Source organism: Bombus pascuorum, chromosome 10 (assembly GCF_905332965.1).
Source record: "Bombus pascuorum chromosome 10, iyBomPasc1.1, whole genome shotgun sequence".
Taxonomy (NCBI): domain Eukaryota; kingdom Metazoa; phylum Arthropoda; class Insecta; order Hymenoptera; family Apidae; genus Bombus; species Bombus pascuorum.
The window spans coordinates 3,940,430-3,956,800 of record NC_083497.1 but is presented as its reverse complement, the minus strand read 5'-3'; positions in this window follow the sequence as shown (position 1 = coordinate 3,956,800).

Here is a 16,371-nt window from a genome sequence, read left to right as displayed (position 1 = left end):
GAATCACGGCGCGTTCTCGCGATTTAATGCAGGCTTTTACGATTGTCACTGCAGCCGTGCGATAATCGCTTTGTCGTTAATACAGACTGTCACGCGAATTTTATATATTTTGCTCTGGGAGCCGTCGTAAATTGAAATATACTATACCCTAACATTTAATTTTCACGAAATATTATATCGTATTTGCACACTTTTTCTTTGGCTGTGATATCATTAACATAAATCATTCACATCGCTGAACATCTTTTACTCCGCGAAATTTATCCTACTTTAATCATCCTAAAAAATTTAACAAAGTAGAACGTGGGTCACCGATTAACACCGTGACAGTCAACAACTATGTACACATTAATAATCATGAGAACGTTTCATATACATACATATTTATGTATGACGCACACAGTTTAGAGAACGCCGTTCGTTAGCCATGGATTTACGCGCTTAATCGCGCCTAATCGCGCGTACCACGTGTTAACCCTTTGCCTTAAGATATTATATAACGCTCGTGATGGATTAGAGGCTTAATTCAACGCAGTTTAGTTTCACCTTTAATCCTAACATCAATTGGCATATTGAAATCCATATTGGTGTAAATCAAGATCTTAAGAGCTTGAATTTAGTCATGTACTTCAAGTTTGAAATATATTATCCCTTTAGTTTCATAATTAATTAAGTTATAATTCATTCTCTGCCACAAATACGTTTTTATGACTTGAGAAAATATAATAAATTTGTTACATTATAACAATAAGGATAAAATATCGTAATGTGATTTACAACAATATGATTTTCAACTGTTTAATTCTTCAGAGAGAATCATTGATTATAAATTATGTATAATCAGACTTTGTGTGTTGATGCATTTATCAGGAAGTTAAATGTGCAAAGTTATACAGAATGCAGATGATATAATGGGAATATACAAAATTCCAAGAATAAATCATTCGTTAAAATATTTAGAGGATGAAACTGATCTCTATTTGGATTCTGGTTGTCGTCTACATATGCTTTTGTTTGTATTCATAAATATTTCATTTTATATTAACATCTGTTGCCTGTATACATATTTCATATGTTTTGTATTAATAACGAATAGCTAAGATTTACCAAAGTAGATATTCCAAAAGTCATAAGGCAAGAAGTTAACTATGGTTTTAGAATTTTCGTAGTTCGTAGCTTGCTTTTTGATATCACTTTAGGACTTTTTGCGAATGCTATTTGTGAAAAGTTATTCAGATTGATTTTTGATTCTTCTGCAAGTACATAGTATTTTTTGTTGGTAGATGTTTTCCTTCATCAGATGTTTTGCTTTCGCTTTTGGTATAAATCTCTCGTATAAATTGAGATTAAAGGGGGAAGAATTTATCGAATAATAAACAATTTGCTTAAAGAGAAGAGAGGCAGTTTTATCCGACGAGTGAAAGTTAATGAACTGGGTTAATTGAAGCTTTCCAGGGTGATGGAAATTAAATTTCTTTTCAATCAGTAAAAATATGACTCGATATCAACAGACTTAATAACACTTTATCCCTCTAAACTATCGCTATAAATTAAGAGGTATATACATGTAAATAAGATATAAGTATAATAAGTAAAATTCTCTGACATGATGGAAATTGAATTCCAATTTTTTTATCAAGGGACTCAATCTTGGTTTTTATGCTAGCCTTTTCACAAAACTTTAATTTTCTTCAATATCGAAATGGTGGGTGGGATATTTTAACTAAAGAGGACAGTATACTTTTCTCACAAAAATCCTTTTTTCTTCCGTGATATCCAATACTTCAAACTTTCAACAACTTTATAAGAAAGCTCCAGTAAACGTTTCAGGGCAATTTACAATTTTTCTTTTCAGAATGTTAATAAACTTTCACGTTCAATCACCTATTTCCCAGCTAATTCTCGTTGAAGTAATTAATTCCCTTTTCAAACAAGTCATAGTTATACATATATACATACATAAGAACGCACCTAGTACTTTAGATCTTCAACAACTCTATAAGACGTTACACTGAACATTTTCCTGCGAGTTACAATCTTTTTTTTCAAGAGCGTTAATAATCTTTCATCGACCTCGTCATTCGATCGTCCATTTACAAGCTTATTCTCGCTGAAGTAATTAATTCCCTCATGAAACGAGTCATAGACTTGTCAGTAGACATGTTGTGTACGTATGACCACCAATCTCGACGAACGCTACGAAGAGGACAGGCAGGTGTTCGATGCACCAGAGATCCTTTTCTCGCGCGTTTATGCGCGCACGTGCTTTATTGCTTCGACTCTCGGAGACTCTGGCGCTCGTCAATCAGCGAGAGACACTCGTCCGTTCTTTTTCTTTAGCCACCTCCGCTTCTTCTTGCTTCGTCGGCGTTTCCTTCCCTTCACCCGAATAAGAAGAGGTCACGGCCCAACGAGCAGGTGGGCAAATGCACGCAGCACGCCCGGATGCGGAGCTGACACGCGTTCAGATCTCGTGCTCCGTTACATAAAGATCTGCCATGTACTTACATACTTATGCTGGCTGACGGCGGGATCTGAATACTTTTTGCACATTAAATTTTCACGATCATTAGATGACACATTTGTGGTGCTCTGAAGAAATGAATACTACTGAAAGCACAAACATTATTAGAAACACGATGGAAACCGAAGGACGACAAATATGTTATCAGAACACTTACCATAGAAAAATTTTACGTATAGAGGAGCTATGACATATTTACTGCAGACGTATATTTAGTAGTAAATTAATATAAATAAGCGTTAAAGATGGTCTCATTGGATATTTAGGCTTATCAATGTAATGGATAATTGACTATTTAAATACTTTTATGATTTTTGCGAAATATATACTTGCGCTAAATATCTTGTAGTTTCTATATACATTTTCAGATTTGTTTCAAACTTGACCAATATAATCGTAATAGTTGTGTTCCGTTACAGTACTAGTGAAATTTCAAAATGTTTCCTATAATATGTTGTTTTCGTATCTGTCCCGAAGAAACGAAGTGTTCACGAGATATCGAAACAAGATCTAACGTATTAATAAAAACGCGACTGGAAATACGCTATTTAATTATTGTGAAATTTTAAAATTGACAATTCGTAAAAGATTTCTATAAGTGTCCGAATACTTTTGTGAGTGAATGTATACATATATTACATGCTTGTTCTTCCTTTCTTGTGTCGTCTTCTTGCAGTTCCACTTTTTACCTGTCGGCAACATCGATGTAGGTAATTCGGATATCGGAACTTTTTGGGAAATCGATCGAGAGAATTGACGTGGACCGTGACGAATCGGACGTGACGGACTTCCTCGGGTACTTGTAAGAACCATTTCTTGTACAGCCGGTCTGTAATTGTGGTACCTTGATATCGATGCTGAAGGAGTGGATAAAAGAGTTTTACGTCAACTTTTTTTGAAACAGCAGCGATGGTGTATTGTTAAGGGATCGTTTTTTGATAGTAGTAAGTAACATTTAATTTGTCATTTGGTAAGAATCAAAATGCTATGATCTCGATAGCCATATTATTGAATGTGATAGCAAAAACTGAAAAGATACATATATAGAAGCAAATATGAAGTTGATTAAAATGATTCAATTCAATTTTTAGCTGCTTAATTATTTATACTTTCATTTCTTAATTTTCTCACACCTTTTTTCTTCAACTTCCTAACCCTGTTATTTCCTTATTTTGTAAACCGAATTTTTCAAATATTTACCTCTTCCAACGTTTTACTTCCTTATTATGTTACATCTGTTGTTTACAATATTTAAATTTTTTAACATTAACTTCACTACTAGGGAACTTCTAAATTCCTCAGCTTCTGGCACACGTGCTGAGTGATTATTGAAGAATAAAGGAAGATTGAGAAAGAAAAAATAATAGGTAACGAGGAAAATTGGTGAGATCCTATCATATGAACTTCAGTTATATGTTTGTCTCCGACAAGTTCTGATAAACGGATTTTAACTGTAATCACTGGATTGCGGATTTTTATGTATTTATAGAAAATTTAAAATTGTAAAAATGCACATACATAATATGCAAAAATATACAAAATATCCAATGCAATATTAATTATGTCTCTAAACGCGTCATCATCTATTAAATAGTGCGGTCTATCATACATTGTCACTAATTCGACGCATGCATCCGCTATGGATAAACCATTTTCGCTTTTTTACAACTTTACTTACCACTATCATTAAAATTATTTGTGCTGTTTCTTGTCTTATGTCTTCCTTTCTCTAACATTACTGGCGAATAGAATGGATAGAATATAAAACTGAAATGAAATCGATATCAGAACCGACATTAGAACCGCAACCCTAATCAATATTAGATCAAAACCGATATATAACAGTTTAAAACAGTTATTTTCGGATCTTTTTTAATCCTTGATTCATTATATTATGGTTTTATATTTATTATATTATGGGTTTATTATATGGATGAAATGAATTTCTACTTACAATTAAACTCCGTTTCTCTGAGTTCATAAAAATAGAAATATTCATAAAAAATCGCAGTAATCCAACAATGTACTCCACACAAAATCCCCATTATCGCCCCATCTCTGCTATTTCAATCCCCTAAAACATAACATATCCTATACGAGTGGTCGGATGATCGATCGGCATTCTGTGTCCATTAACCTTCGTACTCGTACACGACGCGCATTGTCGTCTCAGTCCAACCGCCTATGTATGTTGCATGTAACCGAAAGACGTACGACTAGTCGCGGACTAAACGAACACGGAGCACTGTCGAAACGATGTCGGTCCTCGCCTTTGTCCATGTGAACACGTCCATCAGGCTCTCGAGCGTACTGACGAGGAGCTACAAAAAGCGACGATCTCGCCACGTCCAGGAGTTGCCGGTGTTGCGTTTCAACTCGTCAAGACGCACGCCGTACTCGTCATTAATCAACGAAGGGGAGTAAATGATTACGCCGATGGCACTCGCCGAGGTACATTACGCTAGACCGTCGTGATTGGACGACTGATGACGGATGAGCCTTTGAACAGATACCTCGGACTTGTGCACACTGACGACGTCTTTCGAAGAAGTTTGGTTACGGAGAACACTAACACGAATAAACGAAAATGTTAAGTAACCTTCATTGTTACAATAGAGAAGAACATTTAGTGTTACAGTAACGTAAAATATATAGAGTGTTACGTTTAAACGGCAAGAGTGGAATATCTTTTGAGGGATTGAAACTATCAAGAACATATTCTTGCAAAAGTTGTATGACATAAAGATGGACATTATGTGGGATCTCAAGTTAACTTTTTTAAATCGAACCCTACATTTTTTTATTCCTCGTATGATAGCGGATGTATATTTCAACACTATATATCCCCGATCGTGTTTTTATCGCCCGCGATGCCCGAATTATGAGTGTTATTTGGCTAACCCCTTATGTACTATTTCTGTAAAGACCGAGATCAATGGAGGGTTGGCTATGTACACGGTGATCGATGATCGAGATATAGACCTTGATGGGTATGGAGAAGATACTTGTTACTGATAAGGTGTTTGGGAATCAGAGTCGACGCTGTTCGTGTCCAATTACCGGGGACACATTGTGGTTTGGGAAGGTAAGGAAGTTTTGTTTCTGATGAGGAGATTGTTCAAGAGAAATTGGGAGTGATTGGATATTCTGAATGCTTTTATGAGACGTTATTTAGAGGGTGTTTTAGCTTGCGAAAATAGGTTTTGTGAGAAAATAAAATTTGTATTTTTTTCTAAAAAGTATTTCATATTTTAAGTTTGAGTAGACGTTGCATCGAGTAGACACCGAATAGACATAGAGTTGATGTATTACGATGTCGTTAAAATGCATGAAATTGTCATTCGATAAAATAACAGTATTATCTCATATAGAAGATATGTAACACTATTGTATTGCGCATTCGAATGTATTAATGTTACTTGAGTACAGGATGTAAACACATAAGCGAATGAATAGAGCGTCTGTCCATAACTGTCTTATTTTACTTGGAAAAATGATGCGTATATTAAAGCATAGACGCGTATACTTCTTCCAGACACATTTTAGCTTAGCTATAGCTAGATGCTTCAAACTTTTAAACATGTGAGACTGTAAATAACGTAGAAATGATTTAGATACATGTATCTAAATATATACATGATCAAATACATGATCAAACGCATGTATCTTATTCTTTTAGAAACTATCTTTATAAACAACTTATATAAACTTTATAAACAATTATCATTTCATCATTTCCATGCCAATAGAATTTCAAAATTTGATTTAAATTGATTCATAGAAACTACATGGAACTCGATTTGTAAGAAAAAATACTAATATCTTAGCTTAGAGGCTCGAATATGTCGATCACTTTAGAAGTCATCTTCTACTCCACCATTTTCGCACCAATAAAATTTCAACTTTTGAAGCATTTAATATGAGATGATGCGTAGAATCCTATGAAACTTGACTCCCAACAAAAGATAGCAATATCCTAACTCAGAAACTTTGATGCACCCACTGATTATTTTACAACTCACTCCCGCCTCAAGAATTTCGTCAAAAGCCATCACTCCATTTTCTCATCAAAATTTCAAATTCTAAAGTATTCAATATGAGATGATTCACAGAAACTCTACAAAACTTGGCTTCTAACGAAAGACGTTAATATCTTCTGTGATACACCCTGTGATCGCTTTACAACTCACCTTCTCTTTAAGGGTTCGTCGTCAACCTCTCTCCATTACTTTCAGCAAAATTTCAAACTTTGAACCTTCTCGACCGCGATTCTCCTATTCCTCTAGGGAAATATCCTCGAACGCTCGATAAATCTCGCGAAACGTTTCTCCATAACTCATACAAGCCTCGATCCCCGTTTCTTCCCTGACGCTCGACTGCGACGTAGCAAAACGTTGTAGCACTAGGAGCCGAGAGAGAGAGAGAGAGAGAGAGAGAGAGAGAGAGAGCATATTCAGGGCTGCATAAAATCGTGGAGTCGCGGGCGTCGCTAGGCTAGCAGTATAGGAGGAGGAGAGAATAATTTGCAGCCGCTTTGTGAGTCAATGTAGCGTAAGTTATAATTTTATGCGTTTCCCGCAAACGAGTTTGCCGCGGCGCGTCACGTTGCTCCGAGCCTTATGCGATTCGCACACCTGCAATAACATCGGTGGGTTTATAGCGGCGACCCATGACCCAGACCGCGTTCGAGATAGAGAGGCTGCTCGATGCGTCGAAGGGAGCTTATAGTAGTACGCCGATTATCCAGTCATTTTCCCACACCCAGACTCCGAGCATCGCCTTCGTGTTGGTCTGGATATTATGAGAGACGCCCGACGTCTGTTTTGATTATTACTAGACTGCGGATATTTCTACAAAATCATATTTCTACCAACAAAATATTAGAAAAGGAGGAATGTAAGTACAGAATTCTAATAAATAGACTGGGGACATTTACACAGAAGCAAATTTTTCTCATCATAACTAAAAAATTGGAACCTCAGCAAAGTCTTTCTTTACATACTAAATATTATAAGTAGATTGCAGATTTGTATGCGTTTATAGTGAAACTTTAAAGTGAAAAATTGCATAGGTTATACATAATATGAAACAATACATAAACTATTAAAATTATAGACTTTCCATTAACATTTGATATCTAAAACAATTTTTGTATCTTATCTGTTCCTTTTTCAATTATAAATATCCTCAAAAATATGAATTTGCATAAAAATTCACAATCTAATTATAACGTACACCCTACATTGGATATTTTATACTTTTTTTGCACATTATGCGCGATCTGTTTATTTTTATATCTTCAAATTTCTCATAAAAGTTAAAAATTCCAATCTACGAATATCATAAGAAGTATCACATTTTCTATACTCTATGTATCTTCACGTACTACGTCCATTCTTTTGTATATACATCTGCACTCTTGAATTTTATATTAATGCATAATAATTCGTAAGCCAACTATTACATTCGGACATCGGACTGAAGGCAGAGAGTAAAGGTTGGAAGAGAAGCTTAGTGTCGACTGCGAGAAGAAAGGAATATCTCTGATGCTTGTATTTCTTCTCCATTACCTTGCTTCTTCTTGCTGGCTTGAAGAGGAAATGAACTGATGCGAAGAACATGTTGAGTGAGGCAAAAGCAGTATCAGTTTTAAATGATAAAATGAAAAAGCTGAATGGTGTGAAGGATAAATGACTTCTGTTTTGTAAGGTGGATGAGTCGTGAATTTTCTCAGGTCGATGATTTCAGTTATTTCTAAAGGGATTTAGTTTCTACAATATAACGATGAGGATGGAAGTTAGAGAATAAGCCTTTGTAATATAGACAAGAACATTTTTCGGATCGTAATTTATTTTTTGAATTAAGTATATTAGGTTGTGTTTGGAAAGTCTATTGAGAAATTTGAGAAAATTTTCAGAACTAGCATTTTGTTTAATTATCATTTCATGCAATGACATTTTACTGTATACAGTATTGCAGTATTGCAAAAGTGATCTTACTTGATGAACATTTTTCAAGAAATTTGTCCTTATTTTCCGGTAATGGACTTCTTTTGGTATCTTTCACAACTCTTTAAGGTATTCAACAAGAAACTTTTCGTCACTTAGTACATTTCGGAAAGTTCATAATAAATAAAATTGGAAGTACGCCATATTCGCCAATTGGATCTGATAGAATTTCAATATAGGAAGATCCGATAGAAACATTCCAATGAAAATGTAAAAAGTATATTAAAGAATATCAAATAGAAATTTGATGCAATTATCGATCGGAATAAATTTGATATTCGCAAGTTGATAAAAGTCGAAAGAATCGAGTCGATGTCTACGCCAATGTTCATAGGGCCTCATCTCTCGGCATGCACATTAAGAGGTCACGCTCCGGCAGGTGGTGTACACGTGATTCACTCGGTCGCTCGCTTCGAGCTAGCTATACCACCCCTATTCACTCACACGAGCGAGTTAATTGTCGCAGGGACGTTGATTTAAGGCCTCACTCGGACGATCTCCCTCGCTGGGATAATGAGAGAAGCACCAAAGCGACGAAGGAGTCCTCGCGTGGCTTATATTACGCGGCCAAGACTCGTCCAACCGCGACCGATCTGTTTCACAAAGGGAGAACCAGCTACCTTTGATGTGTCTCCGTTTCCTCCGACCTTCCTTCGCGTAGGTACATTATGCAATTTGTCGAATGTAATACGCTTTACGTAACTTCTCGCCGTGTTTCGAACTTGTTTAACTAACGACATCCGTAGGGGATGGTGATAAGATGAGTTAGACGATTGAATTACTGAATTAGTAACACTTGACGCGTTGTAGTTAATACATTCATTGCTTCTGAAATATGTTTATCCTTCTTTGAGAATTGTATATTTTCTTTCATTAGAAATTTGTTTATTTCAAGTAATAATTATTGTTTGAATATTTTTTGAATCGTTGTTTTATCTATACTCGTAGGTCTTTCTGTCGAAATAATAGAATAGACGCAGTATATGTATTGATAGCAAGGGATGTGATGAGAAATGAAACGTAATGTAAATTAGAAATGTATTTTTATCGAACATATTGGAATATGGAAAATATATAATATGGAATACGAATATATGAAAATTGGAGGCGGAAAGATATAATAAAATGTTGGAATAAAAGAAGAAAAATATACTGAAAAATGAAGTATTCTCCAGTGAGATATAAAAATTTAAATTGCAGAAGAAATATACAAAATTTCCCGTATAATAATAAGAGAAAAGATCATCTCACAACGTCTGTAATATTTCAACACTTTCACCCAACCCCCTCCACTATCAAACTTTCAAAAAACCATCCCTGGAGAAAAGAAACCGGCAAACTTCAGTCCTCAATTTCACAACTTGTATTCACACGACAAAAAAGTATTTCAAACCAAGACAACACAATCAAGAAGGCAATTGTACGGGCCAATAGAGGCTTACCAAAAACCAAAAGAACTTGGTGACATTCGTTTCGGTCCAGGTCGGCCGGAGAACACCTCAGGGTCTTACCGGGAGCTCATAAATCTTCTTAAATATCTTCTCTATCTGTTCATCATCCGCGCAACTACGGGCTAAAAACACGAATCCGAACAGCTGCCGCTTAACAGTAGTTGTAATGGTCATGCAGAGTGCGCGGGAGTGCAATCGGACTTCATCTTGTTGCAGGCTTTTGGCCGAGGTGTATACTGGGTGGTCATCAGACTACTTATTAATGAACAAATATGAGAAAAGCTTCAGAATGTTGAAACTTAATTATACAAACATATGTAATACAAAAAAATTTTAGTACAGCGGACAAAAGAAAGTGTATCAAGTAAGAAGTACAAAAAGACACCACAGTTTGCAACATAAACTTATAATATTCGAAGTATCCACTATGTATACCTAGTACCTTTGTACCCTAATGTAGTACCTTTCGCAATCACTACAATCTCTGAAACGTTTGATTCTTTATCTCAGCAGTTATAGAGCTTCTTTTAACTCGGGAACCTTTTTACGAACATTGACAATTTTTTTTATTTAGAACAATGAAAGTATAGAATGTTTTACTATCACGTGTAAATATTTTTACTGGGAAACATTTCCTCGAGCAGAAAAATTCCTACTTCTAATGATTGAAATATACAAAAAAAAATTATATGTATGACAAAAAAAAGATATCACATATACACACAGTTTTCTCTATCAAATTTTGAAATACAGTGTCATCGTTTGATTTTTTGCGAAATTTTAAACAACTACATGTTTTAAGTACCCTGATGGTCACATGGTATATACATCATGAAAGCGATGGAACGCAAGGCAGTCATGAGCGGCTTCGTTCATTGTTCCGTTGCTTCGTAGCCCGGAGCTCCGCTCGTTTTCGCTCCATTTCTTTCGCTTTCTCAAGGACGCGTCTTTTCTTCCTTTTCTCCCTTCTTATCATCGTCTTCCTTTTTCCCTTTCGCGAAAAGGTGCCACGAGCGCCGCTTACCTTCGTTAACCTCTTCTGTTCATCCTTAATGAATGGTCGTTTCAAAGTCCAGCCCGTTGCAAGATCACAGCTTAATGGGGGTTAATTCGAAGACGAATTTGAAAAGACTTACGAAGGTGGAGTTGACCTGCCGCCTTTGAGTGGTTTGAAAGCCGGGTGAAATGTAATCGACAGGGTTTATTCGTAAAAGGAATGACGATGAAATGAAAATGTAGTTGCAACACACATGATATTAATGGGATGTTCCATAATGACCTAAACTTTGTGACAACATTTTATATTATCGAAAAGTGCTATGTCATATTGTAAAACTTTACAGAAATATCGCATGATGTTATTGAATGATACAATAATTTGATATAAAATGGTAAAAAGCTCCAAATATTATGTTACATTATCTATTACATTTACAAAGTGCTAATGATTTAAACTTTGTGATAATTTTGTACATTATGACAACGTGATGAATCATATATTAAAAACAGGCATTTTTACTTTCGATGTTGCACAAGGTTGTATAGTTATTTAATACAAAACGGCAAAACAAATCTCCATATTTTAAATTCACTATGTTACTCATTTAAGTTCTAATCCGACGCACTGCGCTAGTTTCAAACAGTTACAAACTGCTTCGCTGTAATTTGGAGCTTTATGATGGTGTAGTATAAAGTTGCACAGGGCCGTTTGTAATATAGAGAACCATGTTGATTTAACCATAAGTTATAAACTGGTACGTTGTGATTTAGTCGTTTGTAGCAATGTTACAAGAAGTTGTGGAGTAGTTCGTAATAATATTGCACATAGCTACAACTTGGGAAGTAGTAATTCAGAACCGCTTTGATGTTCGTATACTTTCTCAAATATCATTTAAAAAGTCGTGGTCCTTTAATAAAATAACTTAAATTAATCTTCTTGCACATTATAACTTACATATACATAATATATTGACAATCTATAAATTTTAGGTTGCATACTTGTAGTATACTTGTAATATACTTTTATTATACAGTTCTTTAATTTTATAACATTACGTCAAATAAAACAATAAATTAATTTATCATTTTCTAAATTAGGATTTATTAATAAAACTCCGTTTAATTTATTACGAATAGAGAACTTTTCTTGTCCTTTTTAAACGAACAAGATGTTTACGCTTGGTTAAAGTTAAATTAACAATCAAGTATAGTTATCCAGTGTCTATCGATCGTCCCAGTAAATGCAAGTTGCAGATATTTCGTCAGAAGGAGATGTAATGTTGGAAACAAAAAGCACATTATATGCAAGAACACATGTTTAAAACTTATGAAACAACGTAACTTAAAAATCGCTGTTGCTCAAAAAATGCTAAATGTCCTTTATTCCAGGTTTTCTTTCGATTCTACGTAACTCCAGAAACCATAATTTTCGCAGAATTAACGATCTTATCAAATTGTTCATCCTATCGTATCCACTAAATATTCAACCAGATCAGGAAACTTGCTCCAAAAACGATTCAAACTTACCAACCGTAGGAAGGTGCCCCACCTCCAACTTCTTGCTCACGTACGACTAAACCTGGGTATAGTCGAGGAGGATATGAAGCGGATGTGACGGTAGGACGATTTCATGAAGAGGAAGCACGTACTTCGAACGAGATCCGCTACTTCGGAACGATAGTAGGATGAATCCTGATCGATCGTAATCGAGCGGCAAGGCGCGCCAAGCCGGCGTGCCAAAGGTTAAGGAATCCTCTTTGCGCGGCATTCTCTGCACGTTCCTCGTAAACTTCTTCGAGATCGTTCTCCCTCCCTTCTTCCCCTCTCTCCTCGTCCTTTTCTCACTCAGCTTACTCTTGGAGCACACACTTCCAAGGCTACACGAGTTCGTCGTTTGCTACAGGCTCGCCGACTCAATCGAGCGCACGACAAGACACAGTTGCAATTGCTCTTGCTCACGGATCTTCCCTTTCCTTTTCGTTCCATCCTGCTTCAGCATCCTTCTACTACGTAGCTCGTCGTTTATCCTGGTCCGTTCCAACGCCAACGATCGTGCACGACCGCTCTGGACACCGCAGCTGCGTCCAGTCCAGCCTTTTTCCTGCGAAAACGATTGCTGTTTCTGCTTGATGGGATCAGTCGAATTTCTTTCTGACGCTATTGGATTTTGATTTTGCGTAGTGGTGGAATGATTGTTGAAAGTATAACGTGAAAAATTTGCAACCATGATTTTCATCTCATTGTAAACGTGAACGAATTAACAGATTTTATATGGAATTTTTTATGGAAATTCATATTTCAAAAGACCGCAAAGATTTACAATAGACGAGAATGTATATCTGGTGTGAAAAGTTTAGAGTTTTAGAGAGCACATTTTAGGGTAAAAGATGTTTGGTAATCTCTGATCGATGTTAAAGATACACTGCTCAAAATAATTGTAATGAGAGAATCGATAGTACGTAATTTTATTATTCTAATCAACAGCACTTGGTAGATTGGTCTGCTATTCATGTGATAGTGTACGGATATAAGGAATACGTATAAAAATTAACATAATACGAAAAAGAAGTCCTCTAATTGTTTTGAGCAATATATTATGTACCCAGAATGTCATGTCAACTTCCTTGAAAGTTTCCTTTATTTTTAAAGTTACTACTCGACTTCGATAATTTATTAGATGTTTAAATTATTGGTATTAAAATACTTATAGAATAAGACGTTTATAACCATAAAAATTGTGTTTCAATTTCGTCACACTAATTCTGAGATTCTCACACTAAATTTCACTTGCTTCTATGAACCGCGCACGAGCTCCAACCACATCCTCCCACCTATTACCAATTTTTCAATCCTGAACAATAGCATACCAAACGATTCAAAGAGTACCTTTTCATTCCATCAGATTTCCAGGCATCGCCACTCAATTTCCATCAACGAAAGTTCACTTAGAAATAAATTCCACCGCGAAAAGGCTAAAACATCTCACCTAATGTAAAAGGTCGACTTGGACACCTATGTCGCGAATCATCGAACGCGCCATTTCCATTGTTAAGTTACAATCAATACATATACGCGTAAGAGAGTGGAAAGGTGAAAAGAAAGAAAAAAGGAGAAAAAAGAAGATAAAGGATAAGCTTTTTCAACGAAACCACGCAGGACATTCCGATCGGTTTGCTCACTGGATCCGTTCGTTCGAGTTTCTTCCAGCTTCGGTCTCATTTGCTCTCTCTTCCTCTTCGTGCTTTCCATTCTCCGGTCAGGCCTCCCGTTCTCGGAACAATCACGTCGGGGCGTGTGCATACGATTGCGCTTCGCTCGTGGCACGAGCACCGCGTCAGAGGCTGCAGCTGTGCCTGGACTCCTTCTTTTGCTCCTGAAACCGTGTACAGTCTCTTCCTTTTCTTGCGGCTACCGTCTCCACTCGTTCCCCTCGCTTCACCAACAACAGCCTTTCTCTCGATCAAGCGCGATCTTTCATTGTCCTGGCTCCTTCGATAATTACATCACGCCGTCAGTGGAAATTCTTCGCGCGGATCGAATGATTTGTGATGGGATAAAAGTGAAGTAGATGTTACTTTTTCTCTTTCGATTGCCTTGCTTTAGTAGTACCTTTACTTTAAGTTCCATCTTCAGACGAAAGCCGACGAACTTTGCCATTGACGCATACGTTGCGCCGCTTTAATTACTGCAACCGTTATATCTCTGTTTTTGGATATTGGAAAAGTAATTTTTTGACAATTTTCATTTCAATCAATCCATTATGTTATTGGAGTTTTATTTTTTAACACTGTGACGGTGAAGGGGACTTCTATGTACTTGCTTACATTGCTGTAATAAAATGTCGTTTTACAAGTCATAAAAATACCCATCATATCTCCGAATCATGTAATGAACTTGTTTCTCAATAATGTTGCGCTTACGCAACTATTTTTTAATCCTGGAGTTAGTCGAAGACTTTCATGTCCGTATCAAAAATGGAAATAACAATTTCAAGAGTGTCTACTTCGTTATGAAGCATAGTCCAAATCATGCGAAGATGAGAAAGTGTCATAAAGATAACAGAAAATTGTTCTTTTATGGCACAAGAATTTTAATTGGCCTTTTTTTACGTGCCTCTAATCTTTCAATTTCCTAATTAAAAGTTTTTTCTGTACTAATCTTGATCTGAACTATACGGTCTTATTATCCTCTCACAATTCTTATTTTTGATATTATCTCCCATTATACGCGTCTCTAAGTTATAATTTCAGACACGTCTTTTATATCACGTTTCTCACCATTCTTCTTTGAACTTTGCAGTCTGCGCTTTATTATAATGTCAATAACTTACGTAAATATATATATATATATAATTAATATAAAGTTGTGGTTTATAATACAATTAGATAATGACATCCTAATGCACGATGACATCCCCAAAGCAGAATGTATTTAGTTACCGACTAAATGTCTCGTTCGAGATAGACCACGTCTGGAGAATGTAAATAGTGCGTTGTGCAATCTAGTGGCAGGCCTGGACGACGATTACAATGCTGTATCCGTAAGATGCATACCGAGGATAAAACGTATGTCCATAATAAATCCGTGCAAATTGCATCGAGGCGTCGGCACACCATGGGTAATTATCGGTAACCTACGATCGCGGTATAATAGTCGCTGACAATAAATTTCGCGCGCAAGAATACCCGGTTATTATAACCGCGGTGCGCGATGGGCGTATGTAAACGATCGTTTACGAAGATTAATTACACGTTTTATTGCATTTGTAACGAAACCAGTGCCGTCGAACAATGATCCTTTGATTTATTCGCCGACAAATTGAAGCTTTTATTTCTATCGATAAATCACATTATATTATCCAATAATTTGGATATAACTTTACCAGAGTTATATTCCATTCTTTGAACATATTATACGTATTGAATGTTAAAATTGAGTAAAAGTTTCAGAAAAGGACAATAGATCAACATCATTCGCAAGATTAATTTCTTTTTTCCCGAGATTTAAAGATTTCGAGCGAATCTTTGCAAAACTTTGAATGACGATCGTGTAGTGGTAAAGACCACCAAGGTGGTACCCGTGGCTTCAAGGCTGTCGAGCCATTGTTGTCACCCACTTGTCACGATCTTTCGCTTCCTATCTTCCTTCATCCTGTTTCCTTCAAGGTGTATCAGGCCACCCCACCATGAAATGGCTAATGCGTCGGGCATGGTGACGCCTATCGTACACTACCATCTCTAAGCTCGACTAACACCTTGGGTGGTGCTTCGTTTAGTGAAGATATCAACAGCAGATCTAGGAACCAACGCGAGACCGAGTGTTTTGTTTCCTGTCACGAGGCCCACCGCTCACGACCCTGTTATTTATACGCAAGCTCTCGTAGGGTATC